Raw genomic sequence first — 25365 nt, 5'->3', positions numbered from 1 at the left:
TCTTTGCTTCACTTAGGCGTTACAAGTTAACGGTTTATGCTTGTGTCCTGGAATATCACCAAACTGGTACAGAATTTACTCTTCCTTTGCAATGGAGCCTAGACAGCCTCAGCGGGGCCTTTGTACTCACAGTTCTCTCTTCCTAGAGGTGCTCAACTCCCCCTCGTGCAAGCCCAATTTCCATGTGACCTTATTGTAGAAGGGCTCCTTCGACCCCTCCCATGCAAAGTGTCCTCCCTACTTGACCTTGATGTCACTTTCTATAGCTTCCCCTGCTTTTTTTCTTTTTGCTTGTACTAACCCCCACACGACATGTTCTGTATTTCTTTGTTTACTGTTGAGCTCTCTTTGATGAAAACTAAGTCCCCATGGAGCCTGGAATGTCTGCTGGGTTCACGGTATTTCAGATGCTAGAACAGAGCCTGGCACATAGGAAGTACTCGGTAAATATTTGTGGAATCAATCAATGTAAGCAGAGGTTTGTTTTTATGTATCATTAGTTATTTTCTTCTACACTACTTTTCAAACAATTCCCTCTTACGAGAAATTGGTTCGGGAGCTGGTGAAAAATCTTCGCGTCCCCCCTCCCCCCCACAAAATACGAAATTAAAATGATAACCTCCAAGAATTCATCAACTGTTTCTATTTTAGAGGCGTTTACAAGGATAAAAATCAATCTCAGAGGGATAAGAAAAAATTATCGTGCTCTATTAAAAATCTACTTGTAATGACTCATTTTTAAGAGATGGAAAAGATTTTAGTTTTCAGAGAAAACACCTAAGTACTTCACACGCTGTTCAAAGAATACGTGACTTGAAATGAATATATTTCAGTGTATTTAAAACTACAGCTTCTGGCTCATCACCGGTAATCAAATAAAGTAAGGACCCAATCCTTCTCTTACCTGCTATCTGTTATTCCCAACACTCTTTCTATTAAAAACCAACCAAAAAAACTATATAAAAAAATCTGAAAGTGAGTCAATATTTGTTTCCAGTAGATGGCACTGCGAATCAAGTCTTTATAGCTCCATTAACTTCCTTCTTTGATCATGATCATAATTATTTACTCTGTAGTAAGATCATCTGAAGGGACTTAGGCGGTAAAAACAAAGAGGCTGGGGATTTTGAAGCCACAATAACATTGCATTGACAGTGTCCGAACCCCTGGCCTTTCTTCTCTGTATTATAGTTAGATATTTATTTATTAAGGCAGTGAGTGCATGTAACTAAGACCATCCACTTGCTTATCCGTGAACCTCACTGCTTGATGTGGGATTTCGGTTGCCTGTTTTAATTTGTTTAGTCTATATGATGTTACAAGTCCAATGGGACTTTTATAATTTTGCAGTGTTGGATTTAGTCTCATTCAGGGCAGTTAATGTACACAGGCAAAACTGTCCCAGGGTCATAAACCACATCTCTGACCTGTGCTGTTTCTTGGTGTGTGTGTGTGTGTGTGTGTGTGTGTGTGCGCGTACCCACATGTGTGTGTGTTTGGTCAATATTTGGTCAATAAATGTCCTTGCTCGGAGAGGATGTAAATGATTCCAGACAACTCCAGCAGCGTGACAAGAAAGGACACACGCATCTGTTCCAGTAACAGCGGATCAGAATCTAGCTTTGTATGTAAAGAAATACATGTTTAAAACACATTCTAAATCCATTTAAAGTCTAGACCATATTAAGTGCTGTCAGGTATGTAAGAACACCTCGAACAGCGTCTGGCACAAAGTAGGTACTAAATAAATCCCTTCTTCCCCTTTCTCTTGCGATAGAGGCAGAAGAGGCCTTAGCCTTTTATGGAGAGTCAGGCCCCGCTGTGCAACTATGTATCAGACCTTGCCTCTCCGGACTCCCGCTTCCTGGCTGCTTCCGGAAACGGCTGGAAGCCAGGCTGCCGGATGTAGAACGTTCTACCCAATATAAAATAAGATCCCCCAAGTGAAGTGTGTGATACCAGGCACCCCGCTATACAAGCAGCCTCACCAGTTGGGCGTGACTTTCGCCAGGCCGCTCTTCCTCGGTGGAGAAAGAAAGCCGTCAGTCCAAACTGGCTCTCCGACAAATAAACTGTGTCTGCTCTTTATGCAGCGTGTAATACGGACTGTCTACTAGAAGTTTCTTCGTTTACTGCCAAGAAAGCCCGAAGCTCCTTCAAACCACAGGAGAGGCAATACTGGGTTCCTGAACTCCCTGGAGACGTACGAGAAAGTGCTCGGTGGGCGATATCTGCGTGGACCACTACTCATCACCACACTCATTTAGTACTCTTCACCCATTTATGTAAAAAAAAAAAAATTGTTTTAAGTCTTTTACTATTCGAAAGGATTTTTTTTTAAATTTTTTTAATGTTTATTTATTTTTGAGACAGGGAGAGACAGAGCATGAACAGGGGAGGGTCAGAGAGAGAGGGAGACACAGAATCCGAAACAGGCTCCAGGCTCTGAGCTGTCGGCCCAGAGCCCGACGCGGGGCTCAAACTCACGGACCGCGAGCTCATGACCTGAGCCGAAGTCGGCCGCTCAACCGACTGAGCCACCCAGGCGCCCCTTGAAAGTATTTTTAAACGTTTATTTATTTTAGAGAGAGAGAGCGCATGCGAGCAGGGGAGGGGGCCGAGAAAGAGGGAGACAGAGGATCCGAAGCAGCCTCAGTGCTCACACCGCGGAGCGTGACGCGGGGCTCGAACTCCCGGAACCGTGACATCATGACCTGAGCCGGCGTCTTAGGCTTAACCGACTGAGCCACCCAGGCGCCCCCACCAATTTAAATAGTGATCTCCATCACCCCGCTTTCCCCAGAATGACTCTCATAGGTACGTTTACGTCGGCCCTGTCACTATTATGGGCAAACCGAAAAAAACCCACACAGCAAATATAAAGCATGCATGACAGCAATCTAAATGAGGCAGGACTGGACCAAACAGTACTTTTACTTCAGGGCAGTGGAGCCAAGAAGGCCCTTTCTCCCTTCTCCTATATGTTTTCTTCATTTGTTTCCCCCTCTTTGTGACCCCGGAATATGCACCTTGGCAATTTCAAATTGGCAGAGATGGTGTTAGTGTATTATAGAAAGTAATTTGTGGCTTTGGCCTGGGGGAGACTGACAAGCACTCTTTAGAGTTTGAAAGGACCTTATAGAACATCTAGTCCAATCCCTTACGTTACCCATGAGATGGCTCAGAGAGGTCACTCGACTTATAAAGGAAACGCAGGAAATTAGCGATGAGGTCACTTGATCCCGATATAGGAGCTCAGTGCTTGAACTAGGCATAAGGGAAAAGGTGAAAACGTAAGGGCACCAGTGTCTTTAGATTTCACACTTCGTGACTGTAGGAAAGTGATGGAAAAACACTATCTTACACAGTTAGCTTGTAAGCCTCCAGGAAAGGGAAGACTGCACAAATTCTCCAAATATTTGATTATTTGAGGGATTTTTGAGAGACCTTTTCCCCCTCCTGTTAAAAAAATATAAATCTTGGGTCCCCTGGGTGGCTCAGTTGGTTAGGCATCCGACTCTAGGTTTTCGGCTCCGGTCATGATCTCACGGTTCGCGTGTTCGAGCCCCGCGTCGGGGTCCAGGGTGGCAGCGTGAAGTAAGTAGATGGTAAGTCTATTATCTCATTAGAGATTCACTATATTAAGAAAGCATGATGGTTGTCTTTTTAGGGCATTGCCTTTTCTCAGGGGGAAATGATAACTTAATCATGAAATAATTATGAGAAATTGACCAACTTTTTTTTGGTGGGAAGACTGAAGCGAGATTCCAGTAATTATAGACAGCATAATAATTTGTTTAATGCTTATTTATTTTTGGGGAGAGAGAGACAGGGGCAAGCAGGAGAGGAGCAGAGAGAGAGGGAGACACAGAATCCGAAGCAGGCGCCGGGCTCTGAGCTGACAGCACAGAGCCGGACGCGGGGCCTGAACCCACCAACTGTGATATCACGGCCTAAGCCAAAGTCCGACGCTTAACCGACTGAGCCACCCAGGCGCCCATAAAATTAAAAATATGCATGTAACTTTTAACTCCTCAGCAATCATTTTTGTGGGGTAATACTTAGGAACGTACAGTATACGAGAATGAAACTTTTCACTGTTATTCTCACTCCTAATTTGTGGCGGATCATCAAGCAAGTGGAAATAACATCTATATATATTTCCAATTAACAATGTAGTTTTAATATTTTACATAATATAAGCCTCATTCATATGAAAGAATCCCAAGGACTCTTGATCTCTGGGGTTGTGGGTTTTGAGACCCGGGCAGGATGTAGAGATTGCTTAAAAACAAAATCTTGGGGCGCTGGGTGGCTCAGTTGGTTACGCTTCGGACTCGATTTCGGCTCAGGACACGATCTCAAGGGTTGGAGGATTTGAGCCCCGCATCTGGCTCCTTGCCACCAGCTTGGCTTCTCTGTCCCCTCTCTCTCTGCCCCCTCCCCAACTCTCTCTCTCTCTCAAAATAAAGAAGCATTAGAACATTAAAATAAAATCTTTTTTTTTTTTTTTAATTTTTTTTTTTCAACGTTTACTTATTTTTGGGACAGAGAGAGACAGAGCATGAACGGGAGGGGCAGAGAGAGAGGGAGACACAGAATCGAAACGGGCTCCAGGCTCTGAGCCGTCAGCCCAGAGCCGACGCGGGGCTCGAACTCCCGGGACCGCGAGATCGTGACCTGGCATGAAGTCGGACGCTTAACCGACTGCGCCACCCCAGGCGCCCCAAAAATTAACAATCTGAATAAAAATAAAAGTGACGTAATTCACGGTTGAGCCATTGCTTAGGAATAAAATAATATTATAGTCAGTTGGTGTGATCGAAGATTTTTTTGCCAAGGTTTTTCGAAAACGTTAACAATATATAGAGACAGCTCGTGGTGTTAATCGTGAGGTTTACATGGCTACACGTCTCTGAGTCGGAAACCATGCATGCCTTGCCTTCTTGACTTTGAAACATTCACAATTCTTGCCAGGTTTTATCCTCAGCTGACGATGCTGGATCCCCCACCCCGCCAAATCTTTACTTGATTTTGGTGGCTCTACATCTGGATGGCATATACCTGAAGTGTCTGGATCTGAAATGAAATCGGAAGCTGGAGGGCACGGGACGAAGGGGCCACTTGAATTGCCTCAGGGGGTCTTCTAACAGTTTTCATTTGCCTCCGTGGTGTCTTGGAGAAAGGAGAATGGAGGGCTGGATGCGGAGTAGGAAGCCAAGGAATGTTCAAGAAGTCCCTGGAAAAAAGCAGTAGGAACGTAGCGCACGGAACTTGAAGCAACGCCACCAAAGACCACGTTGTCTTTGTGATAACAACGTGGTAACTAACCATTGTGTACCCGGCTTCATGATTTTACTTCTTCGTCGCGGTAGGTACAGACAATGGCCCTCCCGCACTGTTTACTAGTCAGCAAGGCCAAGCTACCCGGGGGTGTGAGCATCAAAGACAGAGAGACTCGACCATTCTAGAGGAATCGTGGGATAATGCACGCACAGGCCATCGAGTTAGGGGGCTAAGGGTTCTTTTGCATTTGCTTTTTGTTTTGATGAAACAACGTTCGGAGGCATGATAATGACTTCAAACTGGTAAACAAGCCTAGAGACGCCAATGGCTGGCTGCAAGCTCCGGTCGCCACTGCTCGTGGAGAGGGAGCCCGCTTTCTCCGCGTAAACAGGGGCGGTCCGGAAGTCCTGCGTAGCGAGCGATCTCCGCGGGCTCCCCGGGACCGAGCGAGGCCGCGGGGTCTGGGAGGCTCAGGGGGAGGGGGCGCAGCCGCCCGCCCCCCGCAGCAGCCGGGCTGGCTGTAGGAAGGGATCGCCCATTCCCGGGGCCCTTCTGCTGTGGCGCGCTCAGCGTTTGGGCAGTGCCCGACCTGGTGACCCCGTCCAGGGGAAGGGCGCGCGGGTTGGGTCTCCAGCGCTGGCCTGGGACGGTCCGCGGCCTCCCTCGCTTCCTTCCCGTCCAGACTGTGTTGAAGGAGCCAGGTGACTTGGGTGCACGACACTTAGGGTGGGGCCCAGGAGACTGTCTGTGGCGTCCACATTGGTGGATTCCTCCGAGCCTCAGTGCGTCCGTCCGACTCCCAGTGGAGCTGTTTCAGGGCACAGAGGGAGGCAGTCCGGGGTGCGGGTGAAAGGGTTAATGTGCAGGAACGGGGTGCAGTTGGTTTTGAAGTGTCTCTGCCTCCAGCGACACGCAGCCGAAAAAGCTAGGGGCTCCAGCATGGTGTCCCCAAGAGGAGGGGACCGGAGGGGATGCCGACTCCGGCTGGAGTTTGAACCGTGTGAGTCCTTTGACCTTTCTCGGTCTCAGGTGGCACCTTAAAGAGGTGTGACGGGACTGAGGAAGTCGTTTTATGCCTCGCAAAGCGCTCCCCAAGATGTAAGGCGGTCCCGCTTCCCCAGACTAGACGTGCGCGGGGTCTCACTGGGGCCAACGCCCGCCCAGCATCTCCGAGCTCTGGACCGCGCCCCTGGAAGGCATTCCCTACCTCGTGGCTTGGAGAGAGCCTTTCCCGGCACGTCCCTCCTCCGGCTCTTCTAGGCAAGCTCGGGGCCCGCCGTCGGGGGAGGACCCAGCTGGGCAGGACCCCGCCGATCCGGCGCACGACCAGTCTCTGACCCCCGACTCCATCCCCGGGTCCCTGCACTGTCCCCAGCCCTTCAAAGCGTCCACCTTCCCTCGGGTAACTCACTCACCAGAGCTCCCCGGGCCTGGAGGACGCACGGGGGGCAGCAGGCCGAGGGGGAAGGTGGGTGGATTTGCGAGCGCGCAGGACGCTGGAGACCCCGGGTCCTTCTGACCCCTGAGCCAGCGTTGGGGGAGGGCAAGAGGGTTTCCTAGGAAAGAGATGAACACAAAATTGGGAGACATTGGAGAATTTTACCCCCCTGCGGCCATAGAACAACCCCCCCCTCCCGGACCAAACGTGTCCCTATCTCTGATTTCCTGGGAAATAAATTGCTGTCCCCAACCAGCAATTCTCCTCGCTCTTCAGTACAGCGAGGTCCCCTTTGTGAGTTCCTCGTCTTTCCCACTAGGGCGTCGCCAGCTTTCCGAAGTGGGGACGTTTCGTTCAGATCCCTGCGAAGCCATTGCGCCTTAGGCCCCGGCAGGGTCCTCTCCGTCCTTCCTCCCACCCCCCACGCCCTGGGCACAGGCGCCGAGGTACCCGCACCCGCCGGCTGGTAAACTCCGCTTTGCAACCCGGCTGCGCCGCCTCCCTTGCGCTCCAGCAGTCGCCGAGGGCCACGATCCCCCCCCCCCCCCCCCGCCCCGGGCAGGATTCTTTCCCGCCCTACACCAGTCGGCCGGGCCAGGTGCCGTCTTCGGGCCCGGGTGCTGCTCCAGGAGACGCCGTGGCGACCCCGGTTACTCGCGTCCGGCCCCCGGCCCGGCAGAGAGCAGCTGCAAGCTGGCCCGAGCAGGCGGCCCCAACTTAATTCCCTCCCCCTAGGGGCAACGTTTCCCTGAAAAAAACCTCTCTGCCGCTCCCTCCCGCCTTCCCCACGGGACCGGGAAAAGTCCGAATCTTCCATAGAAAAGGCTCCCTGTAAGTGCCCTGGGGAGGGTGGGGGTGGGGGGGGGGCGCAGTGGGCGGGGGCAGAGGTGGCGGAGAGGATGAATTTCTCTCCGCTCCAAACCGGCCCTCGGCGGATAAAGCGCAAGTTTGTGCACTTGGTCGACCAAAGGCTTGCAAACCCAGAAGACAAAAGTGTCCAGGGAGATGCGGAGTTTGGCCCAGATTCCCCTGCGGATGGCTGTGCGGAAACGCCTGTGATGTGAAACTTTCTGCAGATCGTGTACGGAGTGAGCTAAAGGAAAGGAGGAAGGGGAGCGGGGCGGGGAGGGCGCAGCGTGAGCGTGAAGTGTGCCCGTGTGAGTGTGTTGGGGGGGGTCGTTGTGTGCCCGGGGGCGGGGGCGGCACTGCGGGGCCGGGGAGGGAGTCGGGGGCGCCCCGCAGGCTAACGGGTGCGAGGCGTTCTGCGAGCGCTGGGAAAGGTCGTTGAAGGAGTTCGCTGCACACACACACAAAATAATCATCTTAAAAAAGAGTGCCGGGCATGCGCACAGAGAGGATGCCATATTGGAATGAGGCTGTAGTGGGAGTCGGAGGACCCGAGCGGGCGCGCGAGGGAGGCGGCGGGCGGGGCGCGAGCCAGGCGCGGCGAGCAGGGGCGAGGCGGAGCGAGCGGGCGAGGCCGGCGTCCCCCCGGCGGCGCCCGGGGCCTGGGTCCACTCCGAGGGGAGGACGAACTTCACCAGGTAGGACGCCGCGCCGGCCGCCGTCCCCGCGCCCAGCCCGCCCCGCCAGCAGACCTCCGGCCCGCAGGTTGAGTGTGAGCCGCTCAGCTTCTTCTTTTTTTCCAGCTTCGGGGGGGGGGGGCGGAAGGGAAGCTTGAGCAAGCCCGGGCGTGGGAGGCTTGGGGAAGGGGGTGCTGCGGGAGAGAAGCAAAAGAGGAGAGCCGGAGGGGAGAGCGACAGCACGGGAGCAGAGCCCCAAACTCCGCTCTGCGCTCCGGGTTGTCATTTTTTTGGCTTTTCCCGTCCCCCCCCCCTCCAACCTCGTCCCTGGGCTTTGAAAAGCCCGCCTTGCGGGAGGCCGTCTGTAGTTGCAAAGCGTCCTCCTCCCCGGGTGCAAGCTGTCCCCTCCCGCCGCCCACCTTCCTCATTCGTGCGCTCATTTTAGCGACGCAGCCGCCCTTGCTGCCCCGCGCTCCCCGGTCGCTTCCTTGCTGGGGTCCCTTTCTTCGTCTTCTTTTTTTTTTTTCTTTCTTTCTTTCTTTTCTTTCTTTTTTTTTTTTTCTTTCTTCTTTTTTTTTTTTTTTTTTTTTTTTGGTGTGTGTGTGTTGGGGGCGGGGAGGGGGAAAACCGTAGGGTGAGGACTGGAGACCAGCCGTCAAGGGTGTTCAAAATCGTTTACACATTCGGAGTCGCCCTCTTGGAAACATTTGCCTGTGTAGCTTGAAATGAGATTGTCAGTAGTAGTAGTTTCGGAGCGTGCTCCGGCATGGATGCTCTTTTTTTTTTTTTTTTTTTTTTTTTTTTTTGCTTTAAAGTAATATCCTGTCACTTGGGGCTTTCCTGTTGTCTGCTCTCATATGACCTCCTTTCAAAATTGCTAATCTGATCTGGCTTTGAAGTGTATTTTTAAAACGTGTGTGTTGGTAAAAATCCGCCAAAAAAAAGAAAGAAAGAAAGAAAAGAAACAACTGTAGGAACTGCTAGATGTATTTATTGATTTTGAGCCGGGGCGGCGGGAGAGGGTGCACCGGGGACGGGGGAACCGTGGGGGGGGGAAGTGGTCGGTTCGCGGCGGCCGGACGCACGTCCAGAGCCGGATTTGTACTTGTGTTTTCTTGCAAAAGCGCAGCGACTGGCGGAGAAGAGTATTTAGAAACCGTGCCAGTTTCAATATGGCGGGCTAAGGTGGCTTTTAAAAACTGAAAATAAAGGTTTTGAGGTGGGAAAAAAACCCAACCGGAGTTGCCATCCCTTAGTTTCGACTCTCTTTGGCTACTCCGGGAGCTGTTTTAGCGAATTAAGTGGGAAAAAAGAGCCAGAATGAGCTGCCCTAGTTTTTTCCGTGTTAAGAGTGTGCGTGTCCAGTCCATTGCTGGGGGTGGGGGGGGATGGGTGCCGCTGGTCCAGACCAGGGTATCCAAGCACGACTGCAGTGTGTGCCTTTGGATCAGTGGGCATACCGGTGTGTGCAGTTGGGGGGGGAGTGTCAAAGACATACGCCCCGAATGTGTGTGTGCGTCTTGGAGCCAGACCCTGCCATGATTGACGTGACAAACTGCTGACACGTGGTGCAAAATACATGAGGGCAGAGGCAATGATTTATTTCGGCTTTCTTCGAGACGAGCTCTCCCTGTTGCTGGATTCTGCGCGCGTGAAGCCCTACGGGGGTAGGCGGAGTGAGGAGGTGCTCATTCAAAGGACTGACTGTCCAGGGTATTGGGTGCAGTCTGGCTGCAGACGCCTGTGGGGTTTTGTGTGTGCTGGGGGCACGCCGCACTTGGCGGCGGGGGGGCCCCACGACCGAGGGCGCGGGGAGGATGGAAATGGTGGCGCAGAGAGGTGTCCGCGCGCGGATCTCGGCGGAAAAGTGTGTAGGGTCGAAGCGAGGAGTTGCTTTTGGAGTTGAGCTCTAGGGAAGGTGGGGGATGGGAGCAGTGTTCTCGGATGAAAGTGTCCCTTGCTCAGGTCCTGCGCGAGAAGGCTGGATCTGAGAGGGGCGTCCTGGGCCGTGGCAGGCCAGCGGGCGGCGCTGTCGCTTTGGGGTTTGAGTGGCGCCCTGGAAAGGCCGGCTTCTGGGGCCGGGAGGGTCTGAGACTGGAGTTTGGGGGCAAAGTCGGAGGCTGTAAGGGGAGTCCGAGGGGGAAGCAAGCAAACCGGAGCTCGCTAAGCTAGGGACCAGATCTCCAACAGGGGTCGCCAGTGGCCAGGACGCGGCTGCCGAGCGGAGGTCGCGCGCGAGGGACCCGGGGGGTGGGGGGCTGTGAGGCGGCTGTGCGCGTCCCCGGGGCCTGGCGAGGGCAGGTCCTGGGGACCTTATCTAGGCCAGCGGACCTGATGGTGGAATGGCCACGTGTGCCGAGACGTGTTTAAATCTTGGGGTTAAAAAGATAGTGGTGGCTAGGTCTGCAGTTAGCGCAGTACCGCGGTTTCTGGGCATTTGCAGGGGCCTAGAGGGGGGATCCATAGGGTCAGCTCGTGCTCCCCACTTAGACGGACGCCGCGCTGTCGGAGAGGCCCGTCCCTCGCAGTGCCCCGTGGGGTGGGGACCCCGCGGCAGATATTCCCTCCCACCTGGTCGGCGGGGCTGAGAGATCGGCGACACTCGGGCGGAGACTCGTTCGGCCCCCCGGGGCTGAGCGCGCGGCGCGTCCCCGGCCCTTCCAGCGTGCGCTGGCAGCGCGTCCTCTGGGGACAGCTCTCCCGTGGGCTTCGCTGGGGTGGAAACCAGCCTAAAATGGCTCTGTGCTTGTAAACTGCAGTTTTCAGCCGGGAACCCCTCCCCTCGTCCTCCTGACGTCGCCGCTGACAAGCGCACAATTCACTCTAACGCCCCGAAACCCGCGATTTTGCACCGAGCTGTGCCGTGGACGCCAATACACAACCGATTACAAAGAACATTCCTCAGGATTCTCGCAGGGCCCAAGTTTCCCTTTCTTGGGGGAAGCAGCGGGAGGAGGGAGGAACCGAGACGCGCGGGCGAGAGCCCGGCCGACCACCGCCCGGAACTGGGGCCAGGGCTGCGGCTCCGGGCTGGGGCCCTTTCCGCGTAAAAAACCGAGGGAGGTGGCCCGGGGACGCGGCTGGTGGGCCGTGCGGAGCGATCGCCACCGCCTGGGGCGCTCGGCCTTGACGGCAACTCTGGTGTCCGAGTGCGGAGACGACGCAGGCAAGCCTGCGAGACCGTTCCCAAACTTCTGGAGACCCGCTTGCAGTTTCGCTTTCGGAATTTTCGGGATCTTTGGGTTTGCAGAGTGGGGTGGGATTCCGGGAAGAGCCCGGCGCCACGGGCTGGTCGTGCGGATGCTCGCGCCCCTTTCGGCGCAGTAGTCCGACTTCTCACCAGCCCGGCGTCCCGTCCTTCGCGCCCCCGGACCCCGCGGGCGCGCTCGAGGGGCCAGGGCTCCCACGCCGCCCGCAGCCCCCGCCCCGGAGAGCTTCCGCCCGGCACGGCGTTCGGTCGGCTCCAGCGGCGCGGCCGCGGCGGCTCGGAGCCCACCGGTGGGAAACCGCTTTCGACCAGGGCAGACCCCTGCCTGAATCCGGATCCATCGCCGCTGCCCTCCGCTTTCCGTCGCCCCGCCACCCTCCCACCGAGGCCAGGGGACCCGGGGGGCCGATTGGCGTGTCTGCACCGAGCAAGTGGATCCAGGTTTCACCAGGTCGGAGAAAACGCAAAAACAGGCTTAAATTCGGCCCCAGATGCTGGGGAGGCAAGTGGGGGTGGGGAGGGAGATTGAGCGGGGTACGGAGGGGGGGAGGGGAGAGGCCTTGGTGGCCAGAGGAATTGTTGCCAGGCTCTCCTTTGAGGTAGGAGATCTGCTACTTTCTCCCTAGCACGCCTTAAACTGGCACACCCCGTGCTTCCTCCCTTCCATAAATAAATGTTGTCTCCAATCCTTATCTTCGCTCTGCGCTGGGATCGAGCCTGCTTGAGAGGGTACACCAATGTACCCCAGAAACCCTCCACTCCCCTATCAAAGTTCTTACTGTGCGAAGGACCCATTCCCCTGGCCGTGTAAACCACTGCCCGGTGGCTGGGTGGTTCAGCAGCCCCTCCCCTGGAGAGGAGTGCCCCCCACCCCCTGCTGTTCTGATGTGCGGTCTTCTAGAAGCGCCAGCCTAGACCTTCAGGGGTGAGAACTGACTATTTCCCATTTGGGTACAGGCGCTTGAGTCTCAAACAGGCCATCCCGCTGGGACCTGAATTTCACTAATGATGCGAGTAATTGATGTGTGAGAGCTTTTCAACTCATGTTTTTGTTTTTTTGTTTTTTTTTGGCAAAAATCATGGACTTTTTTTTTTTAAATCCTGCTCTAGCTAGGTATAAATGCCTAGATTCATGATTCTTGCTTTAATAAAAGCAACAACAACAAAAAAATCCAACCCCCCAGAATAGGTTCTTGAAGAAAGGGGAGAGCCTTGGTGAGAGGCTTGGGAGAGGATTGGCCTCTCTAGTCCCTTTTTATCCTAAGACCTTCCTTTGCTGTCCTGGGAGTGTTGGATGTTTATCAAATCCCATTTCTGCCTGTTCTAGCTGAGGTGGCATTTTTCACCTTCCTTTACAGCCAGTGCCCACAAAGGGCTTGCCAAATCTGAGAAGTGCTGAGTGATGGAAACATTGCTCTGAACAGTAAGTGAATGAGGGTTCCCCTCATTGGGACGGGCTGCCTTTGGAGTTTAAGAAGCCCGTGCAGGGGAAGCGTGGGGCTCTCCAGGGTCTGTACTTCTGCCTAAAAGTTTTTGTCGGGATATGGAAGTAAAAGGTCCCCTCCTCCTCTTTCTTCTCATTAGTGATTTGAAGAAAATGGTCTACTTTGGGATTTGAATTACTTCCAGTTCTATTGTTCTAGGTTTTGGACATTTCTCTGTTAGAATGTCACTATTTGGAACTTGTGGAGTTCACTTAACAGTATAGTGGTCATAAGAACTTGTGAAAGGTCCTCGGTTCCAAACGAAATTAACATGTGTAATTCAAGACTCATTTTGTGTTTTTTGGTTTTGTTTTGTTTTAGCCGTTCTTGTCTTATTGCCCCAATAACAACTTATTGTCCCCATTCTGCAATTAGGAAAAAAAATTAGGGAAGTTATACTTGTCATAACAAACCAAGCTGTGCATTCATTGGTGACCCAGGATCTAACCGCCTGATTGCGTTGAGGAGAACACAGAACCAGGAGGCCGGGGATCTATTTCAGAGATGTTTCTGCCTAGCTGTGTGACCTTGGACCACTTACTGTATTTTTCTGAGCCTCATCTTCCTTGTTGATGAAATAAGTGCTTTGGACTTGGGTTTCACTCAGAGATCTCCATGCTTCTGTTTGGGGGGGAAATTGGTGATTCAGCACATCTCTGTAGGCATGCCCAAGCGATTCATCTGTCAGACCCATGTCCGCGAAGGATGGTGAAAACGTTACCCTGGCCTTGGTGACGGTGGCTCCAGAAGAGGTCTGCGAAGGTAGTTGGGTTGTAGTTCACTGTTCAGGGTTAAAGTGCTGTCGCTGTTGAGTGACACAGGCTCCACGTGGGGGCACGTCTCATTCATGCCCTGGAAAAGGTGTGGTGTAGACATCGAGGAACACGCCAGTGCGGCCTTTGCATATAATCCCTATGATAGCATGGGCTGGGCTGGGTCATCGTGGTTTTGAATAGAAGTCACAAAGAAGTACCTGGTTCGAGTATGTTTTAGTAATTCCTCGGACTATGAGGGGCCCTCTCAGATAGCCCTCTGTACCCCGCCATTGCAGACAGAGTGAGTACAGGGACCTCATCCAGTAGTCTTTATAGCGTGGGTGGGTGACGGCAGCCTGCTGGTACCCTAGTGAGTGGAGGAACCCAATCCGATGCTGCATTTTCCATCCCTGCTCTTTACGTTGGGCCACTAGGCAGTACGATTAGCCCTGAACAACGTGGGGGTTAGGGGCAACAACTCCCCCCAGTCCCAGTTGAAAAGCCTTGGGTAACTGGACGCCTCAAAAACTTAAGTACTAAAAGCCTGCCGTTGACCAGAAGAAGCCTTACCAGTAACATGAACGGTTGATGAATATGTATTTTCTGTGTTATACACTGTATTCTCACAATACAGAAAGATGGGGAAAAGAAAATAGTTATTAAGAAAATCATAAGGCAGAGAAAATACATTAAAAATTTTTTTTGATGCTTATTTATTTTTGAAGGAGAGAGAGACACAGCGTGAGCGTGGGAGGGGAGCAGAGAGAGAGGGAGACAAAGAATCCAAAGCGGGCTCCAGGCTCTGATTTGTCAGCACAGAGCCCGATGCGGGGCTCAAACCCGTAAACCACGGGATCATGACGTGAGCCGAAGTCGGAGGCTTAACCGACTCAGCCACCCAGGTGCCCCAGAGAAAATACATTTAGAGTGGTATGTCTTATAAAAAAAAAAAAATCTGCGTGTCAGTGGACCTACAGCTCAAACCTGTGCTGTTCAAGAGTCAACTGTACTTCCTCTCTGGGGGGCCTGAGTGGCTCAGTCGCTTGAGCCTCTGACTTTGGCCCCCGGTTATGAGCTCAAGGTTCGCGGGTTCAAGCCTCACGTCGGGCTTTGCGCTCACAGCTCGGAGCCTGCTTTAGATTCTCTGTCTCCCTTTCTCTTGGCCCTCCTCTGCTTAGGCTCTCTCCCTCTCTTTCAAAGATAAATAAACACACACACAAAAAGAAATGAAAACTCTGGTCTTAGCTACAGTATTTAAGAGTCAACTGTATTTCCTCTCTTTGTAAAACCAGAAGTGTCATGGACAGCACAGAAGACAAATGATCTTATTGGCTAAAGCAAACATTGGCTGAAGTCAGTGTAGACAAGACAGGACTGCATATTATAAATAAGGGAAGGTATTCAATTTAGAACTTGCATAACAAGGATATGAAGTTACCAAATAAAATTCTTTTTTTTAATGTTTTATTTTTGAGAGGGAGGGAGGGAGAGAGAGAGAGAGAGAGAGAGAGAGAGAGAGAACAAGTAGAAGAGGGCAGAGAGAGAGAGGGAGACACAGAATTCAAAGCAGGCTCCAGGCTCTGAGCTATCAGCACAGAGCCTGATGAGGGGCTCGAACCCATGAACCGTGAGATCATGACCTGAGCCAAAGTTGGAAGCTTAACCTACTGAGCCACCCAGGTCCCCCAAATGAAATTCTTTAAAAAAAAAATTTTTTTTATTTTTTATTTTAGAGTTCGGGGGAGAGGGGAAGAGGTACAGAGAGAGGGAGAAAGAGGGAGAATCCCAAGCAGACTCCGAGCTGTCATTGCAGAGCCTGACATGTGGCTCGATCCCATGACCCTGGGATCATGACGTGAGACAAAATCAAGAGTTGGACACAACCCATTGAGCCACCCAAGTGGCCCTCAAATAAAATTCTTAAGGATCGGTTTTGCATGATCATTTCAGTGGTATTCTGATTTAAATATGCTAGCATCACACTCCCCATCTGGTTAGCACCCTAGTGAATTTTATCTATTTTATTTATTTTTTACTGTTTATTTTTGAGGGGGGGGAGGGGCAGAGAGAGGGAGACACAGAATCCAAAACAGGCTCGAGGCTCTGAGCCGTCAGCACAGAGCCCGACTCGGGGCTTGAACTCAAGCGTTGAGATCATGACCTGAGCCGAAGTCAGATGCTTAACACACTGAGCCACCCAGGCGCCCCTGGTGAATTTCAGAACGTGATTATATTTCACCATGTACTGATAGTTAGGGCCCCTTGTGTTTTGACAAGATGACATTCACTAACCAAAAAGTTTTACTTTCTGTCACTTAGGTTTCCATTCTTGTGATAAGATAGATGTCTTTGACACTGAATAAGCGAAGAATCCATTGTGCCTTTCTGTTTCATTCTTTTTGATTTTCTTAAAAACAAAAATGACACATTTCGGTAGATACGGCGCTTGTTAAAGCATAGGGTGAATTCTGTAGGGCAAATAATGTTAGCGGCCCTGACTGTACAAGACCGGTTTGGAGCTGGTGGGACTGGGAGAGGTGGAAGAGATTTTTATCCTGGGATTTTTGTTTTTTCCCCCTGAAGTTTTATTGGCTGAGAAAAAAAAAATCATCTTTTTTCTTATTAGTAAAAAAACTTTTTGTTTAAAGTAATCTCTACATCCGGCCTGGGACTCATACTCATGACCCTGACTGACATCAAGGGTCACACGTTCTCCACCAACTGAGTCAGCCAGGTGCCCTGAAAAAAATAATCTTTTTTTTTTTTTAATTTTCTTTTTACATTTATTTATTTTTGAGAGACAGAGACAGAGCACAAGTGGGGGACGGGCAGAGAGAAAACGAGACACAGAATCCGAAGCAAGCTTCAAATTGCACAGAGCCTGACGCGGGGCTCGAACTCCCAAACCGTGAGATCATGACCTGAGCCGAAGTCGGACGCCCAATCGACTGAGCCACCCAGGCGCCCCTGAAAAAAATGATCTTAAAAAAAATTATTAAGGTGTACCTTGTCTACTTTCTCCTAAATTCGGCAGGCTTTTTTTTTTTCCATTCCATTTCAGTTAAAAGTGAAGTATGAATCCCGCATCACTATAAGGTATAATGCAAGAGTCTGAAATGCCGAGTGCAAGTTCTCACGCAGTGTCATTTTAAGTATAATTTCAGTAGGTGCTCGTTTAAAAACCGGACATGTGGATCTGTAGGTCCAGGGACTAAGGACGGAAGGATGGAGGAATTAATAAGATTTGGAATTAGCGGTTTATTCCAGATAATGTTGAAAATAAAAGCACTTGCCTTTGTAAGCCTGAACTGTGTTCCGGCCACTGTGCTTCTCAGTTTTGTGTTTCTGTTTCATCTAGGTTATGGAAATATCACCCCACTTTACAGATGAGACTGAGGCTTTAGGGAGCTTGAGTAACTTGCTAGCAAGGTGGAGTGAGAGAGATTGAGGAATTGAATCCTGGTATTACGTTGTCTTGAAACTGAAATTACTGTGACACGCTGTGCCTAGCACTTTAAATGCTTTAGCCCCCTTAATCTGTATAGGGGAGTGCTCTTATCTTTATTTTACTGATACGGAGATCGAGTCTTTGGAAAGGTTATACAGGATCGTATAAATAGGTTTGTTTTTTTTTAATGTGCTTGATTTGAAATGCAGGTAAGACCAGAGCATTTCTGTTTGTATTTATTTTGGATCCTCGTGAAAGAGGAAAGCCTTTAAACGAAGCTGAATCCCCGTCTTTAAAATGGAGAAGTGAAACTACTCAGTGTTTCTGGGTTGGGATAGCGTGCGGCTCCCTGACTTGTCAATCAACCACTAAAAGTTTGGGAAGGTGCTGCACTTCCGAAATTTCGGCTTAATTCAAAAAATAATTGGCTTTCATATCCACCGGTTTCCTTTTTTTCTCTCCTTTCTGAAAGACCTTCCCGCTCTAACGTAAGTGAGAATAAATTGGAAACCGGGGAAGAGAGCTAGAATTTTCCTTTCTAAGTAGTGCTGGCCACCAGTGAGCATCGTCTTCTAGATGCACCTTAGCATTTTGGTCTTTTAGGACGTTCCTGTTTTCTGCCATAGAGCGCTGAATTCAGAGCGGCTCTTTGCGTGAGGCCTGGGAAGCACTGTGCTCACTCTGGCCAGGTCGGCTGATGTGCACGTCACGCGGTGAGCTTGACCTCAGGCTTGAAGCTGGCCATCAAAGCTTCTTTACTGTTTACCAGTAGAAACTAATTTCACTTCCTCTAAAGCTCAGGAGAAAAAGTCAAGTTTTGCATCAAATCAAAGTAGCAGGATTTTAATGGAAATTGGCTCTTGGCGTATATGTATATGTATATATAGTTTTTAGGAAGTGCACTAAATGTAGATAGCCTACAGTCTGATGGGTACAGTGAACCAGTCTAGGGAATTCAGAACCCTTGATCTGGCTCAGAGTTTTTTGTGTGTGACCTTGGCTAAGTCACTTTCCTTTAATCCTCCATTTTGAATTTTTGATTTTTTTCCTGTAGTGGATGGCAGATAGAATTCTTGCTAGGTACAACCGGCTTTAAAAGGTAAAGGCCGGGGCACCTGGGTGGCTCAGTTGGTTAAGCGTCTGACTTCGGCTCAGGTCATGATCTTGCGGTTTGTGGGTTCGAGCCCCGCGTCGGGCCCTGTGCTGACAGCTCGGAGCCTGGAGCCTGCCTCAGGTTCTGTGTCTCCCTCTCTCTCTGCCCCTCCCCTGCTCGGGCTCTATCTCTCTCTGTCTCTCAAAAATAAAATAAACTTAAAAATAAAAAAAAAGGTAAAGGCCATGTGGGGCACCTGGCTGGCTCAGTCAGAAGAGAATGCAACTCTTTTATTTTTTATTATTTTTAATGCCTATTTATTTTTGAGAGAGAGAGAAAGACAGAGAGAGAGAGAGAGAGAGAGAGAGAGAGAGAGAGCGCAACTGGGGTGGGGCAGAGAGAGAGGGAGACAGAATCCGAAGAGCATGCGACTCTTGATTCTGGGCTGTGAGTTCAAGCCCCGTGTAGGGTGTAGAGATTACTTAAATAAGCAAAACTTAAAAAAACAAGTAAAAGCCACGTTTACTTTTATGGTTTTGTGACAAACGCCCTATCTTTTTGTTAGAGAAGACAACACGTCTCTGACTCTTTCCTAAGGTGCATACGCATACCTCACCCTTGCAAAGGACGGGTTGGCCCTTGTCGCCATCGTTCTGTTCTCACCTCCATGTTGGAAAGGATGTTTCCCTCTGGGTGGGTTAGAAAAAAACAAACACTCTTCAGTAGAGGTCATCTTGAGTATCCAGTCATAATCGTCTTGGGTGTGTGCTAAGCACAGATGCTCCCTGGGCAGCAGAAGAGGGGATCTAGCACTTGATAAGTGGCCAGTGGTGCAGGACGTAGGTTAGCGATCCCTAAGGGACTGTGCCAAACAGGCTTCCGTGGGGGCTCTTTCTGAAGGAGATACGCCGCTTCTCCAGCCCCGTGGAGACCTTGCGGAAACGCTGCATAAGACGAGTGGGGATAAGGGACAGAAAAGTCGAGGGGGTCGGAGGACCAAGCACGCCGCCAACATTTCGCTTGGATCAGTGTGGTGTTTGCCCTCACTCCTGCCGGGGGGGAGACCGGATTTGCCTTTCGAAGGGTGGAGAAGTGGGAAACAGGGAAGGAGGAGCCTCAGGTTGGAGGCCCCTGGGGAGGAGGATGAGTGTTTGGAGGTAGTTAGCCCGTACAGTCTGAACGGGAGGACAGACGTCATCAGCGTGACAGGAGGCCCTGAGTGCAAGCATGTACTTTTCCAGGCAGCCCACTTGTTTATGCATTAATATCCTTCTTGATCCCAACTCACGAAGTTAGACTTCCTCTGCTTTCATCACACTTAACTCTTTTATTTGCACACGGACGAACACCAGATGTGAAATCACCACTCTAGCCTCTGGCTGTGTGTTGATCGCTGGAGGTGGATTCTGTTTTGCTCACCCCGATTTGCCACGACTGGCACGGACGTGTCGACCCGTGGTCACTCAGCGCTGCACTGTCATCCCACACGTTTGTCTTTATTCCTGTCACTTGTACTTGTCAACCTTCATTTGCCACGTGGTCTAGTTAAGAAGGGGCTTTGAAAGTCCGGGGCGCCTGGGGGGCTCAGTCGGTGAAGCGTCCGACTTCGGCTCAGGTCACGATCTCACGGCTCGTGAGTTCGAGCCCCGCGTCGGGCTCTGTGCTGACGGCTCGGAGCCGGGAGCCTGCTTCGGATTCTCTGTCTCCCTCTCTGTCTCTCTGCCCCTCCCCATCTCGTGCTGTCTCTGTCTCTCTCAAAAATAAACAAACATTAAAAAAAAACCCCTTGAACTGAGTGTGCTTTTCTCTTCCCGGCCAGCCGGAGAACACAGGACAGCTTTCCCGTTCATCCCTGTGTTGCTACGGACTTCAGTTGGGCATTTAGGTCCTGACTCCTCTCTTTTTATGAAAGCTTTTGGGATCCAGCTCAGACCATGGGACTAGTGTGTCCTTTTTGGAGTCTCTGTTCCCTTGAAGGGGATGCTGTATTATTTTCTCCTCCCGCGTACTCTTAGTTTTAATAAGGAAGGTGGGTGAAGGCCCAGGTTGCCTGAAATGTTTGCCTGGGAGAGGAGACTTTTTGGAATTGTCCCTGCGTTTTGCAGATGAGAACAGGGTTGCTGGCTGTGTTTTGAAGGCCAGGCATACACTCGGGTGCAAAGCCCAGGTCTCCTGCGATCCCTGCAGGGTTCGTTGCGTTTCCCATGTTGTGTCCTAATCAAGGTAAATTAGGGTGTTTCTACCGGCTTTGCATCATGATATTCCTCCACTGGAGGAAACCTCCTTCATGCATTTAGACGATGTGATTTATAAAATTTGATTCATGCCCAATTTTATGGTTATATCCATGGCTTCAAGTAAACACCTGAAATGCTCTTTAGTTGCTTTGTGTATCCCCAGGGAGCTTGCGCAGCTCTCCAGGCTGCCTTCCAGGAGGTGCTTCTTTACACGCTTACGAGTGTGCGGTATCTCTCAAGCATCGTTGCCATACATCTGTGCGGCTTGGAGTAATGAATACGTAAAACCCCCTCAGAAAATTAGGCACTGATTATTAGACATTATCTATGCGTGTCTAGCCGACACAAGGATCCCTTGTCAGAGTTCTTTACTTTTTGCGTTCTTAAGGATCATGCGTACGACGCGTGGGCTAATTTACCGAAAATGCCTTCTACGCGTGGATGTATGCTGTGAGATACAAATCTCCCGTAAAGTAGGAGGCTGCTCGGCTTTGTTAGAAACTCGGGTTGATGCTCTCAGTCATTCCAGTCTTCGCAGGTGACAGGGAAACCCCGGGGTTTGTTGAAGAGGTCAGGGCTGAGTGGGATGATGTCTGTGCTCGTTCTGAGACGCCTGCTTTTTCAGGAAGGCCTCTACCAGGCTCTTCTGTGTGAAGTATTTGGTGTCAGTCGTATGCCAGCCCAAGGACGGTGTTGCACGTTCGTGGCGTGGAGGCAGATTTGGGGTGCACAAAACCCTTCGCCGCTACCTTGATGCAAAGACGTGTTGTTGCATCATCGATTCTGCTGCGTATTTCGAGGCCTCGTCCTTCTTTATGGTAAATAAGTGGCTAACGCTGCCGAAATAATTTGTAGGTAAACAGCCAGTAAGTGAACCCCTGAGATGGTGCACGGCTCGTGTGCCCTTTCGTTGGGTTTTCTCCTCTCGAGCAGGTAGCACGGAAGGCTGCTGTGTTTCTGCGTTGCCCCAGCCCGTTTGTAACCCCAGATTGCGTTCGCTCTTCTGCCCTCGAGTGACGCGTGCCGTTGGATTGGGAGGTTCAGAGGTGACGGTCACAACCGTGGCTTAGAAGACACGGGATGTTACTGTGGGAACCGTTGGCTGCCGTCGGCCCTGGAATTTCTTATGGAAATATTTGGAAAGATCTTAAGCTTAGGTGAGGTATCCTGAGCTCATCTTCAGATTCCCGGAGCGTGAAATGAGGCCGTGTTCCGCTGTGATTTCGCCGTGCTACATATGCACGGGCAGCTAGCGCGGGTCTGGAATTTCGTAGGCTTTGAGTTTAGGCCTTCACGTGTTCTTTCCTATCGGGCGGAGGTTCTCTTTTCTGAGTCACGAGACGAGAACAAGCAACCGCAAACCTTTTCCCGTTTCAGAGTAGCAAGCTTGACATTCTGAGTCTGCCAGCTGGGGACACCGTGAGTTTCTTGAACTCTACTCCAGGGCCGGTCGGTTCGAAAGGTCTGTGGCTAAGCGGGTAACTTGAAAAGAAACGCGCCGTTTCTTTTATTGTTAACACGACGCGGTTCTCGAAAGCGAGCCCGTGGGAGCAGCGAGCCTTTGGCCCCTGCCCGTGGGCGAAGGAGACGCGAGGGGTGGCGGATGGTGAGGCAGCCCCGTGGCGGCAGAGAACAGCTTCACGTTTTTACCTGCGTTTGGATAATTATGGTTTCCATCGGGGCACGGCGAGAGTGTGACACCGATCGTGTCTAAGAAAACAAAATCAAGACGAACAACTCGTGTATGGGTCAGTCGTGGGCGAGGAAGGGAGGACGGGGATTGACGGGCTCTCATCGGCGGAAATCTAACGCTGGGGCCGGACGCCTCTGTGACTTCGGATTTAGGAGGCAGGGCTCTCGTGGAGCCCACACCTGCCTCCTCGCGGGGAAGGGAGACAGCGGGTGTGGGAGGCTCCGTTGCCCAGCAGCGACAGCAGGCAGAGTCCAGCCCCGCCGTAGCGGGATACGGGAGACTCGTTCCAGTGTGTCGGCCAACCTGCGAGCGGAGACGCGGGGGTTTCCTCCGGGAACGACCCCCGCAGGCCTCCAGACGGGTCCCCGGGTCCCACCCTCACCTGCGCCCGGAGGCGCCAGCCAGCCCCTCCGGTTTGCCTCTCGAACGGGAGGAACCCCGAAGTGTCACGTCCCTTCTGAGCAAGGCGCCTAACAGGCAAATGCAGAGACCAGGAACCCACGGAGAGAAAAAGAACTTCTCTCACGGAGGCGAGAAGAGAGGTCTTTAAAGAAAGATCATTGATCAGCACAGGGATGGAATAGAGGCAACAGAACCGGGACAGGATGGGAATGGGGAGGATTACGAGGATTTAAAAGGAGTTTGTTTATTTATGTTTTTCATGTTTATTTATTGGAGACCGAGGGTGCGTGGGTCAGGGGACAGGGGACCTGAAGCAGGCTCTGTGCTGACGGCAGACAGCCCGAGGTGGGGCTCGAACTCACGAACCCGTAGGATCGTGACCCGAGCTGAAGTCAGAAGCTCAGCCGACTGAGCCACCCAGGCGCCCCTCAAAAGACCTTTCTGAAATTAAACTGGGAAGCTCCACAGAAGAGCAGGGAGAAGTAGCTGATGGTACATTCTAGTTGGGGTGGTACATTAGAAGAACATAAAGATGGGGCGCCTGGGTGGCTCAGTCGGTTGAGCGTCCGACTTCGGCTCAGGTCATGATCTCGCGGTTCGTGGGTTCGAGCCCCGCGTCGGGCTCTGTGCTGACAGCTCGGAGCCTGGAGTCTGCTCCCGGATTCTGTGTCTCCCTCTCTCTCTGCCCCTCCCCCGCTCGCAGTCTGTGTGTCTCTCTCTCTCTCTCTCTCTAAAACAAATATTAAAAACAATAAAAGAAAATTGAGATCGAGGAGGTCCGACATTTGAATGACTTTGAACGAAAGAACAGAAAACAGAGAGGAAGAACTTAGCAGTAATTCAGGAAAATATCCTAGCACCGAAATACATGAATTTCAAACTCGAAAGAAGCCCGTGTGCCCCGAAACCACAAGCGGATTGCCATAGACACGCCACTGTGAAATCTCAGAACCTCAGAAGCCCCGGCGACTGGGCTGCTGCCCGACTTCTCCCGTGGAAGCTTCAGGATGTGGAAGGAAGCCCTCGAAACTCTGAGAGAGGATGCTTTTCCAGCTTGGGATTTTTTTTTTTACCCGCCTACGCTGTTGGTTAAAATGGGAGGGTAGGTAAGGACATTTTCAACCACGCAAGACCTCAATGTTTCCCGCCTAAATCCTTTCTTAGGAACGTGGTGGGGAACGTGCCTCATCCCAAGAGAGAAAACCGGTAACGGGGAAGGTGTGGGACCCAGAAGGCAGGATGTGCTACAAAAGAGACAGAGGCCAGGTCTCAGGATGCCACCTGCCAGCCCGGCAGAGAAGGCAGTTAGTCTGGATCGGGGCAGAGCAGAGGCAGAGCTGTCTGAGGAAGGGGAGGCATCCTAAGGTGCTGTGGGGTCGGCTGGGGCATCTCCTCAGAGCCTTGCTGCTCTGAATCACGCCTGTCAGGAGGGGAAGGGCAGGCGGGAGGGAGGGAGAGCGGGCGGCGTGCCAGCGCCTTACCCGATAATGACGGAAACTGAGACGTTAATAAGCGAGGTGTTATCAGAGGCGCGGAGATGAACACCAGAGCGGTCACCCGAGGGATTTGAAGGACAAGGGCGTTGCTAGGAATGAGGGACACCGTGGGAGGAGTCCCTGGAGCTTGCACGATCCATTCCGCTCTTGCTATTTGAGAAAAGAGACCTGGGAAAAAAGGTGTGTCCAGATACATAGATCCGTTAGGAGAATGGCTCCCCTAGGAAGAGTTCGGGATGAGTTCTTCATAAAATCGTCACTCTTGCTACACTTTGATGGAGAACAGCCTGGCCCGACTTAGGCAGAGGGTGTAGCAAAGCTTGACTTTGTAAAATGAAATTGAGATAACTGGAATTCTTTAAGGAACACTACTTACAATGCGAGACGATTTCCTCTTCTTCTTCTTCCTTTTCCTCTTCTTTTTTTCTTAAATAGGCTCCACGTCCAGTGTGGGGCTTGAACTCATGACGCTGAGATCAAGAGTGGGTGCTCTACGGGCGCCCGGGTGGCTCAGTCGGTTGAGCGTGCGACTTCGGCTCAGGTCATGATCTCACGGCTCGAGAGTTCGAGCCCCGCGTGGTGCTCTGTGCTGACAGCCGGGAGCCTGGAGCCTCCTTCCCATTCTGTGTCTCCCTCTCTCTCTGTCCTTCCCCTGCTCGCGCTCTCTCTCTCTCTCTCTGTCAAAAATAAATACACATTAAAAAATTTTTAAAAATTATATGAAATACCAACAGAATTGAAATGTGGGAAGGATATGAACAGTGTTTTCACATGAGGACCGTATGTTGCAATGGCATGATGCTGTTGGTTGATGTCACATTGAAAAAGGGGAAACAAAACACCCCTGATGGACCCGGAGGAGGTTGGGTTCAGATACATGCCCTTTTGTTTCTTAAGTGATTATTTTTTTTTTCAAAGTTCATTTAATTTTTTTGGTAATCTCTGTACCCAACAGGGGGCTCAAACTCACAACCCAAGATCAGGAGTCGCACGCTCGAATTCCTGAGGCTGCCAGACGCCCCATCTCAGATTCATTCTGTCGTCACTGCGAGGCTCTCTGTAAGCGAAGAAGGGGGCCTGGCAGGCTGGATGGTGTTTTAGCAGCGTGGATCGTGAGGCTTAGATGTGTTCCTGAGTTTGGCCCCTGATCTAACTTCTGGGATTCCGTGCGAAGGAAGGCTCAGAGACGCAGTAGGGTTTGGGGCCCAGGATGATTAGCACAGCGCCGTTGATGATGGGGAAAAATAAAAAACAGCTTCACGGTCAGTAGGAGGGGAACGGTAAATAGATTGTTATAGTAAA

The 25365-nt window shown here is 51.4% G+C and overlaps 1 protein-coding gene across 1 annotated transcript in view; it reads left to right on the top strand.

Moving 5' to 3' along the window:
- Positions 1–8047: 8047 nt before the first annotated feature.
- The window catches only part of SFMBT2 (Scm like with four mbt domains 2), a 227004-nt gene continuing 209686 nt past the window's right edge, over positions 8048–25365 (top strand). Inside the window, exon 1 of the mRNA XM_030321061.1 lies at positions 8048–8268. The gene's annotated coding sequence lies outside the window, so the exon portion shown is untranslated. The remainder of the gene's footprint in view (positions 8269–25365) is intronic.

The sequence above is a fragment of the Lynx canadensis genome, chromosome B4 (genome assembly GCF_007474595.2).
Source record: "Lynx canadensis isolate LIC74 chromosome B4, mLynCan4.pri.v2, whole genome shotgun sequence".
NCBI classification, from domain to species: Eukaryota; Metazoa; Chordata; class Mammalia; order Carnivora; family Felidae; genus Lynx; species Lynx canadensis.
Note: the sequence above shows the minus strand (reverse complement) of the source record. Positions and strands in the feature narration are given on the sequence as shown.